The 19,634-nt window shown below is 41.4% G+C and overlaps 1 protein-coding gene across 1 annotated transcript in view; it reads right to left on the bottom strand.

Moving 5' to 3' along the window:
• Nucleotides 1-11,149, bottom strand: part of ZRANB1 (zinc finger RANBP2-type containing 1) — a 56,167-nt gene extending 45,018 nt beyond the window's left edge. The window contains exon 1 of the mRNA XM_032312445.1: nucleotides 10,725-11,149. The gene's annotated coding sequence lies outside the window, so the exon portion shown is untranslated. The remainder of the gene's footprint in view (nucleotides 1-10,724) is intronic.
• Nucleotides 11,150-19,634: the final 8,485 nt, after the last annotated feature.

Below are 19,634 nucleotides of genomic sequence, written 5' to 3'. Positions count from 1 at the left end.
TAATGTAATCCTTCATATCAACATACTAAAAAAGAAAAAAAAACCCACAAGATCACACAAATACATGCAGAAAAGGCATTTAACAAAATCCAACAAGCCCATTAGAATGGCCAAATCCATGAAGCAGGGGATAAACTCTCAGCAAATTAGAAATACAGGGGAACTTCCTCAACATGGTAAAGAGCATATACAAAAAACCCACAGCTAACATCATATATAATGGTGAAAAACCAGAAACTTTCCTATTAAGATCAGTAATAAGGGAAAAATGTTTCCTCTCACCATTCTTTTTAACAACAAATTAGAAATTCTAGCTAATGCTGTAGGAGAAAATTAAAAGTACACAAATTGCAAAGAAAAACTGTCTTTATTGACAGATAGGAACGTCTATGTAGAAAACCCCCCAAAATCAACAAAATGGCACCTAGAGCTAATAAAGTGATTATAACAAGGGTGCAGGATAAAAGGTTAATATACAAAATCAACTGCTTTCCTATAATAACACAATGAACAAATGGAATTTGAGATTAAAAACATTATCACCATTTACATTACCACCCCCAAAATTTAAATACTTGGGTATAACTCTAACAAAACACATACAAGACCTATATGAGAAAAACTATAGAACTCTGATGAAAAAAAATCAAAGAGGAACTAAGTAAGTGGATTATTATTCCATGTTCATGGAATGGCAGACTCAAAACAGTGAAAATCTCTCTTCTTCCCAACATGATCAAGAAATTCAATGCAATCCCAATCAAAATTCTGTGGGTATCAACAAAGCAATTCTAAGTTTATATAATTTCCAGAATAACCAACAAGTCGTGAAGAAAGAAAAAGTCTGAGAACTGATCCCCCAGCTTCAAAACTTACTATAAAGCTACAGTAATCAAGACTGTGTGTTATTGGCAAAAGAATAGACAAGCGAATGAGATAGAACAGAGCCCAGAAACAGACCCACAAATATAGTCAACTGATCATCGACAAAGGAGTAAAGGCAATACAATGGAGAAAAGATGTCTTTTTCCAAAGAAAAGAAAAAAAAAAAAAGGCACTGGAACAACGAGACATCCACACGCAAAGAACTTACGCACAGACATCACATCCTTCACAAAAATTCACTCAAAATGAGTAACAGACCTAAATGTAAAATGAAGAACTATAAAATTCCTAGAAGATAAAATAAAAGGATATCTAGATGACCTGAGCTATGGCAATGATTTTTTAGATAAAATACCATGAAAGAAATACTTCCTGAAGTATTTATTACAATTTAAAACTTCCACTCTGCAAAATACAGTCAAGGGAATGAAAAGATAAAGCAAAAAATAGGAGAAAATATTTGCAAAAGCCCTATCTGCTACAGGATTTTTATTCAAAATATACAAAGAACTCCTGAAACTCAACAGTAACAAACAATCCAATTAAAACATGGGCAAAAGACCTAAACAGACAAACCTCACCAAGGAAGACCTACAGATGGCCAATAAGCATATGAAAAAATGCTCAACACCCTATGTCAATAGGAAAATGCAAATTAAAACAACAATTAGATACCACTACACACCTATTATAGAATGGCCAAAATCCAGAACACTGACAACACAAAATGCTAGCAAGGACATAAAGTAACAAGACCTCTCATTCATTACTGACAGGAATGCAAAATGGTACAGCCACTTACAAAGAGTGACAGTTTCTTCATACAACCCAAGAACTGTGCACCTTGGTTATCTACCCAAAGTCGTTGAAAACTTATGTCCACAGAAGTCTGCATACGGATGTTATTCGTAAATGCCAAAACTTGCAAGCACCTTCAGTAGGTGTGACACATGATCTAAAGTGAATGGATAAACTGTGGTAAAATGAAATACTACTCAGGGACGCCTAGGTGGCTCAGCCAGTTAAACATCAGCCTTTAGCTCAGGTCATGATCCAAGAGTTCAGGGATGGAGTCCCACATCGGGCTCCCCGCTCAGCCAACTCTCCCTCTGCCTGCTGCTCTCCTCGCTTGTGCTCTAACAAATAAATAAATATTTAAAAAAAGAAAGAAAGAAATCCTATTCGGTACTAAAAACAAGTGAGGGATCAAGCCATAAAAAGACACAGAGAAACCTTAAATGCCTATTACTAAGTGGAAGAAGCCAATATGAAATGGCTATATACTGTGAGATTCCAATTACATGATATTCTAGAAAAACCAAAACTAACGAGTCAGTGAAAAGATCAGTGGTTGCCAGAGCAGAGAGGATTTTTAGGATTGTGAAAATATGCTGTATGACACTATAATGGTATATACTTGTACATCCTATGGGATTTGACACATACAGTATGGTGATATGAAAAGTGAACTTTAAATGATGGAATCTGCTGATAATGATTTGTGATGGCAGATTCATCAATTGTAAACAAATGAACCACTCTGCTGATTAATATTGGGGGAGGCTATGCCTGTGTTGGGGCAAGGGATATAAAAGAACTCCTTATACTTTCTGCTCAATTTTACTATTAACCTAAACTGCTCTAAAAATAAAGTCTGTTTTTTAAAATCTGCTCCTTAATTTTTTTGTCACTAATACACTGGAAACTCTTCAAAAAAAAAAAAAAAAAATCAGCTCTCAAAGAATGATGGAGAGTTTTAAAAAGACCACAGTAACTTTTGGGTTGAACCTAAAGCTGCTCTAAAACATAAAACCAAATCTGAAATAAAGTCACACCTAAAAAATTAAAAAAAAAAAAAAGACAGAAATTACTACAAAGAGCTCCTACTGACCAAATTTCGATCAACTTGAGCATCACCATAAACAGTAACAACAAAGTTTTTTTTATTTTTTTAGATTTTACTAATTTTTTTAGAGGACATAAAGAGAGAACAAGCATGGGAGGAGAAGCAGAGGTTGAGGGACAGGGAGAGGGGAAAGAATCTCAAGCACACTCCACACTGAGCACCGTCAACCAGATTCGGGGCTTGATCCCAGAACCTTGGCATCACGACCTAAGCTGAAACCAAGGGTCATGCACTTGACAAACTGAGCCATCCAGGCACCCCAACAATAAAGATTTTAAAACACTGACTAAAATAAAAATTTGTAAGTTTACACAGACATTGATAAACACACAAACAAGTAAATGAGAAAGCTCCTCCTTGCAATAAAAATCCAACTAATAAATGCAAAAAGGGTAACTGAATTCGAAAATCACTATTTGCGCGCACCTGGGTGGCTCAGTCGGTCAAGTGTCTGCCTTCACCTCAGGTCCCGAGGCCAGAGTCCTGGGATAGAGTCCCAGGTCAGGCTCCAGGGAACCTGCTTCTCCCTCTGCTGGCAGCTCCCCTTGCTTGTGTGCTCTAACAAATAAAATCTTTTTTTTTTTTAATGGCAGACTCCAACACATAGTCTGAAATTTTCTTTTGCCTTTATAAAGATCATTAACGGAGTAAGTGCCAAGTTTGAGTAAGATTTGTAGAATCTTGGGGCACCTGGCTGGCTCAGCTGGTAGAGCATGCAACCTGACAGGTCTTCAAGCATCTACTCGGTCACTGAAACACAAATACACACGCACTTCAAGAATATCCTACAGGGGCACGTGGGTGACTCAGTGGGTTAAGCCTCTGCCTTCAGCTCTGGTCATGATCTCAGGGTCCTGGGACTGAGCCCTGGGTCAGGCTCTCCGCACAGTGGGGAGCCTGCTTCCCCCTCTCTCTGCCTGCTTCTCTACTTGTGATCTCTGTCGAATAAATAAATAAAAATCTTAAAAAAAAAAAAAATCCTACATTTTCCTTTAGTAATTTCCAGTGCCTTCCACCAAAGTGTTAAGGTGAAATCTACTTTAATCTACTATGGGAAGATCAGTTCCATCTCTTGATATTTGTACTCATTTCTCCCATATACAGGAAAATGTACTGCACTTCTTAGACGCAAATTCAAGTCCCTCTCCACTTCTTATTGAATCTCAGATATTGGCCAAATGAATAAGACCCAAGGGTCCATTGAAATACATTATGATAATGCCATACCTGTCTTTAAGTAGGTACTAAAACCAATAACCTCAAGATCCATATCCCATAATTAATATTACCAACAACTGCCATCTTGAAATAACACCACCTTAAATTATGTATGGACCTTTAGGCCACAAAACACTTACATTACTTCCCTTAATCCTAAAAACCCTCAGGTATTCACCCCTAAGATACCTAGAATCTCCCTGAGCTACAAGTATATTCATGTTAATGACAAGGAATCCAGGGCACTAGGAAAAGTAAAAATGACTTGCCCAGGGTCACAAAGCTTTAGGAAGTAAACCCCAAATTCTGACTCCGGTTTTTTCTAATTAGTCTATCACAGCCTTCCAGGATTACAAAAACATCTCCCTAGAATAAAACATGAATATTAGGTGACATGACAGGCTGGCTATAGTCACTGTCTCTAGCTGCCACAAGGCACTGATACTACCTCCAAAATAAATCCCAAAATTTTGATTTTCCTCCAGAATCCCCTACCACAGCCCTAGTCCCAGCCATCAACTCTCCTGTGGATTACTGCAAAGCCTCCCCACTATTCTTACTGCTTCCTACCCTATCCACCACCCATACACAGAAACCACAGGGATTCTTTAGAAAATGTAAACAAGATCACAACACAAGTATTTAAAGCCTCTAATGGCTTCTGATCCACTCTGAATAAAATTAAAATTTACCAGCCTTTCTTGAAAATCTCTACATAAAATTGGAGTTCTGTTCCCTTTTACCAGCAAGCTTGATCGCATGTTAAGAGTTTTGTATCTGAAATCTCTTCTGCCTAGAATGCTCTATCCCCAGACTTGCATGTGGTCAGCTGTCATCACTGAGATCTAGGTTTTAACACCACCTCCACTCAAAGATTTTCCCGGACCACTCAGTCACATCCACCATATGACCCGGCTTGCATTATCTGCAGGGCACTTACCACTAGTTGGTTGGTTTTCCTTGTCTGCTCCTAGATTGCCTCTCCATAGAGGAATGTAAATACAAGTCTTGTTCACCTGCGTATCCCAACATCCAGTATGGCTGCTTTTTTAAGGTGAGTAGGTCATTACTAAATGTTTTAATTCAGTAACAGTTCTATATAACCTACTTTTTTAAAATCCTAAACTTCAGAACACACAGTAGGTGCCCAAAAATTAATCTGCTAGATGAATTTCTATAAAAATAATGCCTTCAGATTTTCAACTTAATAAATATCCCCCACATATCCCACCATACACACAAAGGGAGACAGATGAAGTGGGGAGACAGAATTCTCTCTTCCTATCTGTGAGGATGAGCCATACGGAAGAGGGTCACTCCACCTTTCTTTGGGCGGTCACTCCACCAGCCCCACAGTACAAGCTCCTGGGAAAGTGAGACAAGGACTAGACAGGAGTATCTTTCCAACCTCATCCACATGCTTAGCTATCCTGAAGCCTCTGCTGGTCCTTAAGCAAGGCATGTAATTCTCAATCTCCATGCCCTCACACACAGGTTTGCTTCTGCACAGGATGCTTGCCCCTTCCCACGCACCACGGTTTCAGAAACCTACCACTTCTGCGAGGACCAGCTTAAATGTTTCCATCTCTGTAAAGCCCTTCCTGACCTAAACCCAACCTGTGCTAACTTAGTCACTTCTTTACCACTTCATACTACTTAGTTTTGTGAATTATGATTTCCTTCCAATGGCTGCCTATGAAAAATTTACCTTTATGTCTCTATAAACAATGTCAACTCTGCAAGTCACTTACTCATCATTTAGGCAATAAAAAACAATGAAATATTCTACTAGTATTTACTGACTAGATAGCATTTTTTGGGTAGCACTTCAAAAAAAATTAGGCAAAAATTAGTTCTGCAAATTACTGCAGTTCCCATGTGAAAACAAACTTTAGTCTTACAAAACACCAAAAAATGAGTTTTTATAATAAAAATTTATAATAACATATTACCCACCCTGACCAAAAAAAGCAAAGGATTTAGAAGTATGTTTGTTAAAAACCACAGAAATGATGTCCTCCCTTCAGAATTCCAATCAAAGTGAATTGCTGCCACTTAACAGAGTTAACCATGTGACCCAGCAATTCTATTCCCAGGTATCTACCCAAGAGAAATGAAAACTTAGATCCACCCAGACACTTGTACACAGTTATTCAGAGCGGCCTACTTCAAAATAGCCGAAAAGTAGAAACAACCTGAATGTCATCAATCAATGAATGGATAAGCATAAACAAAATGTGGTGTGTCCATACAATATTAATTATTCAGCCATAAAAATGTACCAATACATTTTAGCCACAACATGAATAAAGCTAAAACATTATGCTAAGTGAATGAAGCCAGACACAAAAGGTGTCATATTATATGATTCCACTCATACAAAATGTAGAGAACAGGCAAAACCATAGTGACAAAAGATTAGTGGTTCCCAGACACTGGGGCAAAAGAGAGAATGACTGGATGATGGGTACAGTTTTGGGGGTGATAAAATGTTCTGGATAGTGGTGATGGTTACACAACTTTGTGACTACACTAAAAACCAATGAATTATATACTTCCTTAAAAGGGTGAATTTCAGGGCACCTGGGTGGCTGAGCTGGTTAAGTGTCTCCCTTCAGGTCAAGTCATGATCCCAGGGTCCTTGGATCAAGTCCCATGGGGGGTTCCCTGCTCATCTGGGAGCCTGCTTCTCCCTCTCCCTTTGCCCCTCCCCCTACTCATACATATACTCTCTGTCTCAAACAAATAAAATCTTTTAAAAAAAAATGACTTTCATGGCATATGAAATAAACTTCAATCAAACTGTTACTTTAAAATTAAGAAAAAAATGGAAAATATGCAACTGATTCCCACAAACTTTATGTATTCAAGAATTTTTTTTATGTGCGTGAATTCAAGCCACATAAAATTCTGACTTACCAAATGGTGAAAAACCAAAATTATGTTGTACTGGTTAAGGAGAGAGTGAGACAGCCTACCCTTAATACAGGAACTATAAAAAAAAGGAAATTCATTTTTTCATTACTGAAAAGTTAAATTCACTAGGCAGCTGAAAAATTATCAACTTTATATTCAATTTACGTGACCAACATCCATTTTAAAATTCAAACTTTTGTCTCTTGTCAAAAATTTCATCTTAACCAAAATACCACCCTCCCAGAAAGCAAAGAATGCTTACTGATACAGATTTCTCAACTAGTAAAATTACTGGTATCAACTCCACGGAAGTGCCTTTTACAAATGCAAATAGCCTAAGTAAAAATTCTTAGTATGTCTGGAAAGGTCCTAAACAGACTAATTTCAGCTTCGATTATGCTAAAATGGTTGTTCTGACGCTTAAAAAAACATTTTTATGTAAACTACTTTCTTAAAAAAAAAAAAATCCATCAATTACAAGGAAAAAATATTTTGATGAACTGGACAAAGAGGCCAAGTTCCCACATACATGCAATGGATAAATCAAGATTGTTTACTGCTAAGAGACTAGGTATCCATAAAATACCAAGCCTCCTACTCACAAACGCAACAGAAACATATACACCTATTTTCCAAATACACCAGCACCCACCCATGTACTATATAATTACAGGTTATCCTTGGTGTACAAAAATACTACGGACAGGCTTGTTTGTGTTTTCTTCCAACAGCGTTGACAGGTAGCAGTGAATCACACATTCTCCTGTGTCTCGTCTGCCTCATGATCAATGACACACGCTGCCAACATCTGAGGTTAAGGATGCAAACTGAGACTACAGATTATTTTCTCCTTCTCATGATGCTAAATGTTACCTGTATATAAATATGGGACGACCTCCCTTAGTGTCACTGGTGCGAAACGCAAACCGCAAAGCAAGTAACTGCGAGAGACTCAAATCTGAAGGAAACTACAGAACTGCAGTACTTACTGTAATTTGAATAATACATGACTACCAAATTGTTGAGCGCACGCTCCAGGAAGAAAACCAAACTAGTAATAGAAATAAACATACTGACCCCCCCAAAAAAAATTTTAAGAGAGAGACATAACTTCAAGTATTTTATTTCACAAATCATCAAAATTCCAGAAACCCTACTACTCAGAAGACTACAAACAGCATATCCTAGAACACATCTATAACAAAAAAATATTTTGTCAAACCATGTATCCGTATTTCAGTGCTGAATATACTGTTCTCACAGAAAAAGAATTCACACCCATTTCTCAGAGGTCTAATTGGGGAGCATAATAAAAACATAAAAAGAGGGGCACTTGGGTGGCTCAGTTGGTTAAGTGACTGCCTTCGGCTTGGGTTCCCTGTTCAGTGGAGAGCCTGCTTCTCCTTCTCCCTCTCACCTCCCATGCTTTCCCTCTGGCCTTCTCTCTCTCAAATAAATAAAATCTTAAAAAAAAAAAAAAAAAGATATATTGAAATCCAGCCTAGCATATGCTAAGAAAAAAAAGAGTCCCACACAGAAAAAGAAGTGAATAGATCCCTTGAGGTTGTGATCAGAAAGGCTTCTCAAGAGACAGGACTCAACTGGGCCCAAAGTAAAGAGAGTATCCATGAATACAGGGGAAGACGGTTTCAAACAGGAAAAAAAAAGGCACAAAGAAAGGCCAAGAGGAGGGACTCCACAGCAGCAAAAAACTAGTTAGTTTGGCTAGACCTAAGGATCCATGAAGGGAAGAAACAGGAGTTAAGATTGAAGTGGATCAGGTCCAGATTACAAAGAAACTTGAACACCACATCAAGAAGCTTACAACTTACTTTGCATGTAATGAGCATTACGGAAGTTTTTAATGTTGTGATGTGAGGGGATGAGAGTGTTAAAATGTTAAGATATTATTTACCCAAAGCATAAGCAAGCACAAATATTCCAAATGAGACTGCATATCACTGGGAGAAAATGTGTTCAAAACCCAGGCCTAAGAGTTTATTACTGGGAAGAAGGGAGACAGCAGCAATACTCAAATAATAAAACTTTCGCAAGTTAAATAAAAACCTAAGCACTCCACTTCTCCAACTCCCATTTAAAGTTTCCAGTTATTATAAAAGCAATAGAAGTGTAAAGCACATTGAAGAGCCCTCACTGAACAATTACACATAGGAGGCAATTTACCCCGAATATTGTACAACCGGATCCTGAGTTCCAGAACTGTGTTACCCTCAGCCCTTAAATGTGGTATGCCATAAACCTTAATCCGCGCACAGAGGGGGATTAAGGCCCTAGGTTGAAAATACACCACCAAAAATGAGTTCATCCTATTAACCCAAGCACATTTCAAGAGTAAATAGGAGTGTCTCAAAGCTCTGAAGCATTAGTAGGTGTTGAAACATCAACAGAAATAAAAATCCCTCATGACATTCAACTATCCTCCCCAAAGATTAAAATGTGTCAGTACCGTCCTTTTAGTTTCCCTAATAGCCCAATAAAGCCAGTGTCAAGAAATTTTAGTAAAAGTGAACGCATTTCTTAAGATCCAAAAATCAGGAGGGAGCAAGGTTCTAAATTTCTTTAGAATTACCTCATTTAATTAATAACCACCAGGAGACGAGATTCGGCTTTATTTTTCACACAATTTATGTGACTTTCCCAAGGCCCTTGGCACAAACCAAGATCAAAATTCTTTATGGTTTCCCCTGGCATAAGATTTGTACACTGAGTCATCCATGTTTGATCAAAACACGGGTACCCTTGAGGTCGCACAAGTGATAAAGTCAACTAAAAAAGAGACCACAGAGAGAACTACTCATTACATAAGGTTTTCAAGACTTAAGGGTTTCTCAACTGTATTCCTAAAACAATATTCTTGTATGTTACATTTATTGACAACCAAACTGTGAGCAAACAGACCAAAATGCTGAGCAGAGAGAATGGCGCTTAACCTGATAGTCTATGGAGTTCATGGAAAAGACGACTCGATCGACACGAACTCAAAATTCTCAGCCAGAGAGTTTCAAAACACCAGTGCACCTCAAAGATAATGGGCCGGTTCAAACTTCCCCGGGGAACCCACACTGCCCGTCCCTGGTGCGTAACACAAGTATTCATTACAGTCCTTTTGTCTGTGAAATAACCCAAACCAAACCCCTGCGGAGAAAATAAAGATACTTGCACTGAACAATCATTATGACGAGCGAGGGGCAGACAGTTCTTCCCCCAGTCCCAGCTCCTCCTCCCCAGCCCACCCGCGTCGCCCACCGCCTCTATTTTCTTAGAAATGGCACCAACCGGAGGCCACCCTGGCAGGCGGAGAGGAAGCGGCCAAAGGGCCGCCATCCAAGTTTGGAGACCAGCACCAACTTGTGGAGATGGAAGCAAGTATTACGGCCTATTGCAGAGCAGGAGCGAAGCCCCACTCACCCGCCCGCGGGTGGCAGGAAAAGAAGTTGGGGGGCGGGAGGGGGAATCTGGCGGAAGAGAGGTGGCAGGGCGGGCAGCGCGTCCAGCCGCGGCTCACCGATGGTCGGTAAACAAGCTCGGCGGACCCACCCTCCCACAGCCCCGGGCCTGTCGCCGCACCGAGAAAGCCCACGATGGGAGCGCGGCCGCGGCCCACCCGGCCCCCTCGCCTCGCGTTGCCTCCCCTCGCCCGCGACGCCGCCCCAGGGGGCGCGGGCGGGCGGCCCCGGAGAGCCGGCGGCCTGGGCGCCGCCAGGGAGCGAGGGGCCGAGCAGGCCGCAGAGGGGGCCGCGAGGGCCTGCAGTGGGGCGCCCTACTGTGGCCCGGTTACCTGGCGGCGGCGGCTCCTCCAGCTCCTGCTCCTTCTCCCCGTCCGATGCTCAGCGCCCGGAGGCGGCGGCGGCGGCGGCGACTCCCCGAGCAGCCCGCGGCGACGAGCCGAGCCCGGCCCCTCTCCGCCTCCCTCCGTGCCGCCACCCGTCCCGCTGCTGCCGCCTCCGCCCTCTCCCCTCAGTCAGGACATGGTCTCCGCGGGCCGGCGCGCAGCTCCGGACTACCGGGCGGGGTTGGGGGGAGAGGGAGCAGAGGGGCAGAGAGCAGGCGCGGAGGCGGGGGGCGCTTCGGGGGAAGAGGGGGGAGAGTGGTGGGGGGATCGGCCTCAGGCGCTGCGGCTCCTAATGGCGTCGGCGAGGGGCCCCGGAGCCAAATAAACCCCACGGCAAGCAGCACAACGTCAAGGCGGGACCCCGCCGCTCGCCGCCCTGTCATTGGCCCGGACGTCGCCAGCAGCGCAGCCAATGGGCGGCCGCCTCTTTCCGGGCGCAGGAGGCGGGCTGCGGAGTGGTGACGTCATGCCGGCGCCGGGCCCCGATTGTGAGACTGCGGCCGGTCGGGCTGCGGGCCCTCGGTGCCGTGCGGGGCGCGCGGAGAGGCGAAGGGGCGGCGCGACGTGCGCGGAGCAGGGGGGACGCCGGCGGCGCGCCCCGGGCGGTCGCTCGGCTGGCCGGCTCCCATTGCTCTGTCCGTGCGGCCGATTCGCCCCACTTCCCAGCCCACCCCCGGGTCTCGGGTCTACCGGGTTACTCAGTGACAGATTCTCGCTCTGATACAAACCTCCTCGAGGTTTACCTCCTCGCTCTGATACAAACTCTTTGCAAGACATCGGGAAAGATCGATGTTTAGGGGTTTACAGATGTATTTTTTGCGATGTCTGTTTTTTACGTAAACCCTACCTTCGGGGCGAATGTCCATTTCTACGTGTGTGTCTGTTTGTAATATGTATGTTACATACGCATAATTACGATGTGCACAAACATGATGGAGCCGTGGAGTTCTACGCCAGCTCCACCTCAAAAATTTTTTTTTAAGTCAAGCCATGGAGACTTTGCTTTCCCCTCTCTTCTGCGATCTCCTACCTCTCTCACGGTTGCCTTCTCTGTAGCATGGAGATGACCTTTTCTGTAAATAGTAAATTAAGACAGAGGATAAATTACAACCCTGGAAGTACTTCCCAGAGCCCACATCTCAAACAGAATATGTTCTCGGGTGATGTATTTTGTGTAGTTCTTCTTTTACTTTATTTTTTTTTAAAGATTTTATTTATTTGACAGACAGAGATCACGAGTAGGCAGAGACACAGGCAGAGAGGAGGAAGCAGGCCCCCTGCCGAGCAGAGAGCCTGATGTGGCCTCGATCCCAGGACCCTGAGATCATGACCTGAGCCGAAGGCAGAGGATTAACCCACTGAGCCACCCAGGCGCCCCTTCTTTTACTTTAACTATAGCCAAATAGATAAGTCATTTAGCCTTGTGCTTAAAGCCCGTTTGTCCAATTTTTCCAGCTAGAGAGCTTGGTTTTTCTTAGTTAGTGGGACTTCGCCTTGAGTTTTTCACACTTCAAAATTGTATTTCAAGAATTTGGAAGACCATAAAGTGCAACAACTCTTGAAAAGTCGTAGACCGCTTTAAGTTACCTGTGGAAGAACTGTAGCACTGTGATGGGCTTTACCAGTGGTATTGGACACTTCAGCTTCAACAGGAAGAATTACTGAGCATTTGACTGGATTTGTGAAACTGGGAGACTTTTGGTAAAACTACTCACGGTATTATTCTCATGAAAAGTTAAGGATATGTGTATAGCCTTACTACAGCCACTGAATAATACCTTGTAGAGCTACCCCTCACCAGCAACCTCCTTCACAGCCATTCCCGTGACAGATTTTCAAGAATCTCGTCTTCCCAGAACATAATTTGGTCAAGGACTTGTCAATAAATTGAGTTTAAACCGCAAGAGTCATTTGCGTACAAAACTTAACACTTAATCTCAAACATAATTAACACAACTGTAGATTAAACACCACATTACTATGTAAGAACAAATGGTTCAACCAACATTAAGTATTTTAAGAGCTTCTGAGTACCTCCAGCTTCCCCTTCCTGCACCTCAGCTGCAAACCACCTCACCTCGGAGTCAATGAGAACAGCAGAATTCAGTGGTTTTGTTTAGTTTGAGTTGTAGTTGATTTTGTTAAAGGGATATAGTTGGGGTAAGGCTTTATGAACTCTTCACTCAAGTTAGCAAACATGAAGTAAGCACCATGTGCCAGAGAACAAGAAGTACACAAAGATGAGTAAGATATATTCTGCGTTTGAAAGACTACAGCACAGGAAAGAGAGCAAGACAAAAATAGCCACAATTATAATATGAGGTGGAATGTGCTAAGTAAATTCAAATGAAAATTACCTTGTAATTGAGAGGAAGAGCAAATCCAAAAATGACTCTATGTTAAAGCTAGGGGAAAAAATATGTGCTATTTTTTAAAAATAGTTCTTTTTCTTAGAACTCTTAAACTAAAATGTAGGGACAGTATAGTTTTGTTGACCATTAGTTTGTTTTGGCTTTGGGGTATTTCCCAAAAACTTGTAGAAAATGAAATTTCCATTTTAGTTATTGTGAAGGTCTTGGATTCCAAATGATGCATCTGTACTTAATTCCTTTACTAGTTCAAAGCCATGGAAAGGTTTTGAGCAAGAAAATGCCAGTACTGGAGCTATATAACCTGGAACGTCTGTGGGACAAACTAGGGTAGAACTAGAAGCAGGGACAGAGATCCAATTAAAAGACGAGAACCCCAAACCAAAGTAGCTGTTAGAATGGAAAGGGGGGGCAGACATGAAATAAGGTGGCAGGAGAAGGGTCAGCGTTTGCCAGTGTCTGAATCTGAAGCAAAAGAATCCAAAGTCTGAGAACTCTGGCTGATACGAAACACGGGAGAGGAACTAAAGAAGAGATCAGGTATGTCCAGCTCCTGGGCTCAGGAGGAAATGTGTAGCAAGCAGGGGAAATGCTGGTCTGAAATGTGACAGGCCAGAGCTGGAGATAAACAGATAAACATCGGGAGCTTATCTATGTAGAAGTGACCCCTAAAGGCGCAGGAATAGGAAATAAGATCTCTGAAGGAAGAGGAAAGACTGGTCAGAAAAACAGATTTAAAAGAAAAGAAAAAAGATATTCTCAAAGCCAAAGCAGCAGCAATTCTCAAGAACATGATAATAAACAATGTCTGATTCTAGAGACTTAAGAGAAAAGGTCACTGGGTTTGACAAACAAGAGGCTTAGTGACCTTCTGGAGAACCATTCTCAGTGGGATGGTGGAGAGAAAAGGCAGATTTCAAAAGCTGAAGGCATGTGTGGGCATTGAAGCAGTGATTATAGGCTACCAGTCCGAGATGTTTGCCAATGCAAAGAAGGCAGGAGATATAATAATAGACACAGGAAGTAACAAGAATAAGGGAAAGGTTTTGTTTTCTTTTACGTTTTTTTTTTTTAAAGAATGAGCATATCTGTGTACTTTTGTAAACAGAAGAGAGAAGGTGAAGAAAGAAAAAAGTGATTCCAATCCAATAGGGAGGTAGCCCAGAACATAGTGCTTTGTCTTGACAAGCAGAAGGGCCCTTTCTTTCTCAGAAACAAAAGGAAAGGAAGACGTGAAAAAACAGTAGTGTAGGGAGATTCTGATCAGAGAGAGGTGACAGCACAGACTCCATACTCTTTCTCCTCCTGCTGGCAGCAGGCGCAGGTCACCTGCTCAGGGCTGGCCTGGGAAGCTGGAGGAGAACTGACGGATGTCGGGGCAAAGGTTGTGAGGAAGCAAACCAAGAAGAGTAGAGAAAGAAAAACAACAAGGAACCACTTTCTCCGACAAGGTTGAGAAGCCCAGACCTCAGAGGTCACCTAAGGGAGATGACACTTCCAAATAAGGAAAATGAAAGGCACTCTGCTGAACGGAGGGACAACAGGTCCAGTTTGCTTCGGGTTCTATGCTCCTATTTATAAAACCTCTAAAGCAGGTTTTATAAAATTGGTGAACTTCCCTAAAAAGAAATGCTAGAAGGATTGATTGTTACAAGAACAGATTCTCGGCCATGTTGCAGAAAATGTCAGTTGCATAAACTGCAAAGTATATTCCATTTACTATATGTGGTCAACATGATTCCTCAGTAAAAAAAAAAAAAAAATCTCTTTACAGTAGAAAATGCAGTATAATGGTGCTGTCCGATCCATTTTTATGCAATAAATGACACTGTTTTAAGAAATACGGGATTATAGGATTATCCTGTGACTGTCCTGGACACCAACCACAAATCTGACTGGGATAAAATCTCTCATGAAAGGGCCAGGTATGTGTGTAAGGCATCAAACAGAATACTGCTCACTTGATTTAACCAAGTCCTGGCCAGGCTGGGACTTGCCTCATCTCCATGGGTGAGAATTTAGGCTCATAGAAACAAGATCACTCTACATCTAGATAAAGAAATTTTCATAAACGTCACCTAGGTATCCTTGTGTAAGTTAGACTCACTGAGTTATGAGAGAATTGAAGTTGTATGGAGTCTTTGTAAGAAGTCTGGAGACATCAGATATCTGAAGGGACTTCCCTTGTTTTTCTCTCTGGATCTAGAAAAGTTTTGTAAGAGACAACAATGTGAAGGTGGAAAGAATGTGAACTTTGGAGTCAAACAGAGCAGAGTTTAAATTCTGCTCTGCTGTGTAGCTGTCCTGAGTCCCCATTCCCTCCTCTGAGAAATCCAGAGTTACTCTGGCAGTTAATCGGAGGGTCAATGAGATTAGAGGCAAAAAGTCCTGGCAATAATCATAAGCATTGGACAAATGTCTTTTTCCCCCTTTGTGTTTTACTTATTTCAGATAACGGCTATGGAGGAATCATGCCATGTCAGGCACTGTGCTGTGTGCTGGTCTCAGCACCAAGGGGCTAACGGGTAGGGGGAAGAGGGGGAGAATTTCTTCACCTGGGGTCCCCGTGCCCCGTAGGGGCTGTAACCATGGATGGGAAGAAGAGACATCTTCATTTCCACTAACATTTAACCAAAATGAAGAAGTCACATTAATTATCAACGTAAGTCAACAAACCACAGTAATATTAACAAACCTGTGGCTTTGGCGCCAACAGAAATCACAGATTTCTTAGAACACCCTATAACTGCAGATGGCTCAAAATACACTTTATTTCCACCACAACTGTAAAACCATGGTGGCCGTTAGACCTGGGGCTAGCTTTTTATTTAATGCGTTATTTTAAAAGTGCTTAATGTTATAGTTTTTTTAAATATTTGATAACAAGGAAACCAAGTAAGTTGTAATAGAGTTACCTCACTTATTTTATGCATTTAAGAAATTATTCTGAAACGGACATGACTTTTTTTTTTAAAAAGGTTGAGACCTGCATCTAGTTAGGGAAGTTTGAATTTTCTTCATTTCTCAGGACAAAGGCAAACTCCAAACAAAATAATCAAATTATTCATGTTCCAAAATAGGACACAGACTAGGCAAACCATGCCATTCCCTTGGAAGGTACAAATGCAAAAAGGGCAGACTGTGTTTTGCAGGTAAGTATAATGAGCTCAGCAAGGAGAGAAGGGGAGGCAGAGCATAGTGGGGAACAGGATGGATGGGAAGGGTCCACTGAGGAAACTGAAAAAGAGAAAAGCAGGACTGATATCTGGTCAACCTTAAATGTGCTTGAACTCTAACCTCTTGTGAAGCATTTTTACTCAGTTTATAGTTTTTATAAACAAACCTCTTCCCATTCAGTGCTGACAAGTTAATACTACCACCAGCACCCTTAAAATACACACACATACACACAGCTGAAATAAACATACTGATCTAGGATCTAATACTTTCTTACATGTCTTACTATATATATGCTCATGAAAGGGACGCCTGGGTGGCTCAGTCGGTTAAGCGGCTGCCTTCGGCTCAGGTCATGATCCCAGCATCTGGGGATTGAGTCCCACATCGGGCTCTTTGCTCTGCAGGGAGCCTGCTTCTCCCTCTGCCTCTACCCGTCTCTCTGCCTGCCTGTACTCTCTCTATCTCTCTGACAAACAAATAAATAAAATCTTAAAAAAATATAATGCTCATGAAATTGAAATGATTTTGCCTCCTTGCCAAACACTAAAGTGATAAATCATCTGAAGAGTGAGGAATGACACCATATTTTTCATTCCTCTCCTTCTATTCATTTCAGAGACCACAGTCTAAAAATATTTCAAAACATTTGAAAGCATTCATGATGCCATTCAAGTATTTCCTAAATACTTGATGATTCAAGCAAATGATCTCATTGGCTTAAAAAACAATAGGTAAACTCAAATTGTGGACCAAAGAGAATAGTCAGTATCATAGCTTCGCGGCTAGGAGGAAACCATAAAGTTCACAATATTTGGTTATCTTCAATGTATTCATAGTAGCTATAAATTTACAATATATAAGCTACATATTTAAAAAGGGGCCGGTCAGACAGAAATGTAGTTTTAGGACCAATACAAAAAGTGTTCAGTTGTTCCATGTAAGGAGTAAAACATGAATCTATAACTAAGGGAATCACTGGCTGGTATCCATACATTACCTGGAGTTTTAACAGCTTTCACAACGAATAAAAAGTATCATCTCTGTATGTGAGTTATTTTGACCCTGTGGGGCACCTGGCTGAGCATGTGACTCTTGATCTCAGCGTCATGAGTTTGAGCCCCACATTAGGCACAGAGCTTACTTAATAATTATTTATAGATATTTTGACTGTTTGATTCACAGTTAAATCCAGAGTACTGAGAATGATTCTTGGCACATAAAGGTGCTCAAGAAATATTTATTGAATGAATTAAATTTGCTTTCTTTCTTTTATACTTCAGGATATTTCCAACCATCATTCTTCTAGTTCCAAAATCTAATGCATTGAAATTCCATTCAAGAACTCAGAATAGTTTGATATTTCCCTTTGATTCCTTTTTTTTTTTTTTTTTTGGTTTGTAATTTATATAGCTTATGCAGTATCTTTTGCAAAATTTTAACTGTCAAACCTTATAAGTGAATGCAGATGAAAATTATATCTAACACTTTCACTTTTACATTTAGCCACCTTTAAAAAAACAAGATATAGTTTATGAAATTTGTCCAGGATGTAGTGAGCTTCAAAAGATCCATAAATGCCTTGAAATTGCATAAGAAAATCCTCTGAGGTGAACCATGAGAGACTATGGACTCTGAAAAACAATCTGAGGGGTTTGAAGGGGCGGGGGGTGGGAGGTTGGGGAACCAGGTGGTGGGTATTAGAGAGGGCACGGATTGCATGGGGCACTGGGTGTGGTGAAAAAAATAATGAATATTGTTATGCTGAAAACAAAAAATTAAAAAAGAAAAGAAAAAAAATCCTCTGACTTTCTGAATGGCCTATGCAGTTCCGGAGGGAGGGTCCATAAGTTTTCACCAATTCTCTAAAGGCATCCATGACACAAAAAAAGGTTAAAAAAACAGAGGTTTAGGCTATGTTTTATAATTTTTTAGGCAACAATAATAATCTGTATCTTTAAAGTTTTTAAATTTTCTCTTTTTTTAAAGGGATTTATTAGTTTGCGAGAGAGAGGGAATGCAAGCACAAGCGAGGAAAAGGGTAGAGGGAGAGAGAGAATCTCCAGACGGCGCCCTGCTGGGCATGGAGCCTGATGTTGGACTTGATCTCAAGACCCTGAGATCATGACCTGAGCAGAAATCAAGAGTAGGACACTCAATCAACTGAGCCACCCAGGTGCCCCTAGGATATTTAAATTTTCATAGCACTTTACCATCCATCATCCTATTCTATCCTTATTAGTTTTGACAGATAAGTATTATTTCCAGTGATTAAAGGGAAAGCCAAGGGCCAGAAAGGTTTCAAGACTCTCTTTTTAGGAATTAGAACACAAGCTCCAGAAGTTATAACCCAGTAACCCTTCCCCAGAATTTTTCCTCGACATAGCTGGGACCCAGAAAACACATTGCTTACCAAGGTTTTCATAAAATGTGTGGATTAAAACTAAATATCAGTGCCTTCTCCATTCTGAGATTACTTTTTTCAAGAAGCAGTTCTTGCAAATAGAATTTGCCAGAAGGATGAGAGATTAGTGACCTCATTGCATTTGTGAGATCACAGTCTTCCCAATTGTGGGGAAAATGAGAAATAGCACAAGCACCAAAGCTGAAACCAAACTCATTCAGTGACGCACTGAGTGAATCTGAGTGCTCAGACTGAATGACTTTCTCACGCAACCTTTCGGGATGGGTCCTTAGCATCAGCTCCACAGCACTTTGTTTCAGGAGCCTTGGCCAAGTCCCCTTGAAGTGTTAGTTAGGGTCAGCAGGCAGGACAGTAATGGGGAACAAAGCAAGGCAACAAGAGAGTGAGCTGGAGTGCACATGCCTGCAGGGTAGATGGGTCTGGGAAAGAAGACGCTGATCTTAGGGCCCACTCAGTACTACACACATCGGCCCCGGATCACAGTGGTAAGACCACCGCTCACAACGGTCTGGGAGCTCTGGCAGGATGTCACCAACCCGCCTTGAGACCTCGTTGAATTGTACAACTACCTTGCAGAACTACATCCTTCCTCTTTACGTTCTTGTGAAAATGTAAACAATTTCAACTCTAGTGGTAAAAACAAAAAAACAGCAGGAGAAACTTAAATTGTCCAAGGCCTTGCTTTCAATCTTATTCATGTTGAAAACATTTTCTCCAAACAAGTCATAGCCAAATGACTATTATCCCAGGCTTAGGGTTGTCATTAGGAAACTCGCCTATCCGTGTCCCAGGCAGAAACAGCATGCTCCTCTGGGAAAATCGAAATTCTTTACAAACGTGTGGGCGAGGTTGAAGAAAACAAACAAGGTTGGTGAAACAGCCCTG

The sequence above is a fragment of the Mustela erminea genome, chromosome 14, assembly GCF_009829155.1.
Source record: "Mustela erminea isolate mMusErm1 chromosome 14, mMusErm1.Pri, whole genome shotgun sequence".
Taxonomy (NCBI): domain Eukaryota; kingdom Metazoa; phylum Chordata; class Mammalia; order Carnivora; family Mustelidae; genus Mustela; species Mustela erminea.
Note: the sequence above shows the minus strand (reverse complement) of the source record. Positions and strands in the feature narration are given on the sequence as shown.